This window comes from Gossypium arboreum, chromosome 6, assembly GCF_025698485.1.
Source record: "Gossypium arboreum isolate Shixiya-1 chromosome 6, ASM2569848v2, whole genome shotgun sequence".
Taxonomy (NCBI): domain Eukaryota; kingdom Viridiplantae; phylum Streptophyta; class Magnoliopsida; order Malvales; family Malvaceae; genus Gossypium; species Gossypium arboreum.
The window spans coordinates 106,206,924-106,210,629 of NC_069075.1; the positions used below are offsets into that span (position 1 = coordinate 106,206,924).

The following is a 3,706-nucleotide window of genomic DNA, read 5'->3' on the forward strand; positions in this document are numbered from 1 at the left end:
GTCAAAACAACAACAGAACAATTCTCTAAGGATTAATTAACAATTTTTGTCATTTCCCCGATTTTCTTTAAAACGGTCCAATTTCTTATCTATTCAACAATTCAATTCAATTTATCAATTCCAGACATCTTATATTTCATCTAATTGTAATCATATACCAGCTCAATTTCATTTTTCTAATGCTCCCTAAAATTTTTCATTTTATTCAATTTAGTCCCTAAAATCGAAATAGTTATAACTTTCAAATTTGAGCCTCAATTTTGAAACCAATCTCAATTTCATCCTTTTACAACCAACTATTATTCTTAATTATGGAAATTTCATACCAATTTTGAAATGTTTACACTTTAATCCTTATGTTCAACATTAATAGTTTTCACTTTAATAATTTAACATTTTTCATATCCAAGCTTAAAATCTAACCAAATAACACCAAAAGCTTTAAGATTAAACAATGGAAATATTTATAAACTTTAACAGTTTCAAAAATTAACACACGGGTCAACTAGATTAAGCTCCTGAGATTTCAAAAACATAAAAATTACTATAAAAAGGCTACTTTGAACTAATCGATTGAAGGCTTGAAATTCAAGAACCCTAGGCTGAAGTTTCCAGCTTTTGGCAATAATGGTTTCAGTTGTATGAGGAAAAAGGAAGAAATTTTTTCTCTCACCTTCCACCATGCCTTAATTATAAGCTTCCAATCTTTGTTGATGTTGATATGTTTCCAAAGATGACTCACTTGGCCGCTTGTCACAAAACGGATGATGCTACATATGTGGTTAACTTGTTATTCAAATAGGTGGTGCACCTGCATAGTATACCTCATACCATTATTTCTAATCAAGACGTAAAGTTCCTAAGTCACTTTGGAAAGTTTTATGGGGTAAGCTTGGAACTAAGTTACTTTACTCGACTATTTGTCACCCCCAAACTGATGGCCAAACTGAGGTGGCCAATCAAGTCTCAAGTGCTTTACATAGAGTCGTTGTAGGTAAGAATCTTAAAAATTAGGAAGAGTATTTAACATCTATAGAGTTTGCTTGTAATAGATCTATTGATTCAACTATCGGTTATTGTCCTTTTAAAATTGTTTATGATTTTAACCCACTTACAATACTTGATCTTATGCGTTATCCCATCAATGAGTTTTCTAGCTTAGATGGAGAAAAGAAAGTGGAGTTAGTGGAATCTATCAATGAGAAGACAAGACAAAGAATTGATAAGACAAATTTGTTCAATGCAAACCAAGTTAAAACTCATTTCTAAATTTAATTCTATATTATATGATTTATGAACTAACTTAATTTGGCATGATTAATAGTAATTAGTATTTGCATATGTTTGGACATGTAATATTATTAGGTTAAATTATAATAATAGAATTTAAAACTAATCAACTTAAGCGTAAATTTGGTGTATAATATAATCAATTCCAAGTTTAACTTTAACAATGAGATTTTATTTATATTTGGAATTCTGACTGAGATATTCATAATTATTGGATTTAATTAGAATGGGGAGGTAATATTGATGTTCTTTAAGGTAATAAATATCGAATATTAAGTCAAGTTTTTCTACTGTGAAAAAGTATTGCCGTCGTTTATTCACTTCGTTAAAAAAAATATTTTTTATTATAAAAGAGTCGCAAATCATTGATGGGGATAATTATTTCTGACCCATAGATAAGGACATTCTATTTTTGTTTTAAAAAAAATAAAAAATGTTTTATTCAAAAAGACCATGAATGGTTGACTTGTATACTTCCTCGCAAATGAGTAATGATTTTCTTAAATATTGGATTGTTTTGAATTAAACCTCTTAGTTAATAAATTTTAATATCCAATAATGACGTTATGATACGATAATAATGTAAAATCAAAATTAAAATCCTAAATAAGATTATGATAGGAACAAGAATTATAGCGGTATTAATCTTTCATTGTACATAAACAAACTCTCCAGTCCTAATTCGGTAAATATGGACCTCAATTTGTTATTGTTAGGATTTTCATAGTTCGTATTTATGTGAATCGTAATCTGAATTAGTTTAATAAATAATTAATTTCACCTAGCTTAAAAATATTAGTTACAACTCCTAGATATGGTTTTCCTTGTTATTCAAATGTTGAAATTATTGGATACATTATGACATATATACTAAAAATTAAAATAATGACATAAAATATTATTAGAGGTAATAGAACTATTATAAAAGCTGGATGGGGTAGAAAAAGTAAGGTGGTATTTAATAAACTGATAAGTTAAGTGCTGAAAATTTAAGTATTAAAAATTTAATTTATAAGAGACATTTACTATAGTAATTAAAATTAAGTACAAAATATAATTAGGTTGTATGATAAATATTAATTTTAAATTATGAACCCTTTTATTTTACAATTTTAAAAGATTTCATGTTAAAATTAAGTGATAAGTAACTCTTTATCTACTCATATTCTTTATATAGAAATATTATATGGTCTGAAAAATAAATTACAAGAAATAATAATTTTCATTCTATTTAAACTCTAATTTTATCACGTTGCTGCGCATATAAAGTTCTGGGCTGCTCTCCCATTTTTGGGCTTTTTGAGAAAAATGAACCAAATTATAAAAATTTGGGCTTGTTGACAAAAGAGAGCTAGAGACATACTTAATGAAAATCAAGTTAAATTTGTCAGAAGTGGGATTTGAACCCACGCCCTCTCATGAACACCAGAACTTGAGTCTGGCGCCTTAGACCACTCGGCCATCCTGACCGAATGCCCCAATCCTGCTAAAACAATTTTTTCTCAATAGTCACTTGAGTTGATTGTAAATTTAATTTTTTGTTAATATTAAAATCCTAGTACAAATTTATAATTAATTCTTTTCACATTTTATGACTAATATTATATATATTATACTCCCGTATAAATAAAATCCCAATACAAATTTATAATTAATTCTTTTCATAATTTATTTTCAATATATTATATATTGAAAATAAATTATTGTATTTTATCAAATTGATGAAGGAAATGAAATGCGAATATCGTATGATTAAAGTAATTAATTTTTTCTTTTTATGAACTTCAAACTGATACTTTTATTAATTGAAGAAGTAATTTTTATGAATAAAGGCCTTAAAAAGAATAACCTACAACTGTTTTTTTCCTATAAGGCACCAAAACGGTGTATTGGAAATTACCAAAAAGAAAGAAAAGGAAAATAAAATAAACTGTTCATTAAACACAAGAAAAGAAATGAAACGTCAAACTCAAAGAAATTCTGGCTTGGAAACTCTTCTTCTTTGTTTTTGAAACCCCAAATCTATTGTGTATCAGTTACTCAAAGAGACCGATTAACATCCAGAATAAAATCTTTGAAGCCTTATTCTCGGTCAAGGTCAGGAATTCATTAGACAAACACAATGTCGCAATGTCTGGACACTTTTTCCATCTATCCTTCATCTCCGTCGCTTCTCCTATCACTATTCACTAGTCCTTCCACCGCGTACGGGACCTCCTCTATCCAGTATTGTGGATTTTCATGCTGACATCCTTCAATCACCATTTTGTGAGCCACTTTGTTGGCTTCCCTTGGTGTGTATCTAAAACTCAGTCTTTTCAAATAGGGGATTCTCCCCTTGGTTTCTTTAATCAGACTGCTAATGCCAGATTTATCTTCTTCTGTAGGGTTTAATTTGCGTATTATAGTTAGCGCA

At 28.5% G+C, this 3,706-nt stretch overlaps 1 non-coding gene across 1 annotated transcript; it reads right to left on the minus strand.

The window, feature by feature from the left end:
* Positions 1-2,675: 2,675 nt before the first annotated feature.
* TRNAL-CAA (transfer RNA leucine (anticodon CAA)) lies at positions 2,676-2,759 on the minus strand. Its single transcript has one exon. It is a non-coding gene; the product is annotated as a tRNA-Leu (tRNA).
* Positions 2,760-3,706: the final 947 nt, after the last annotated feature.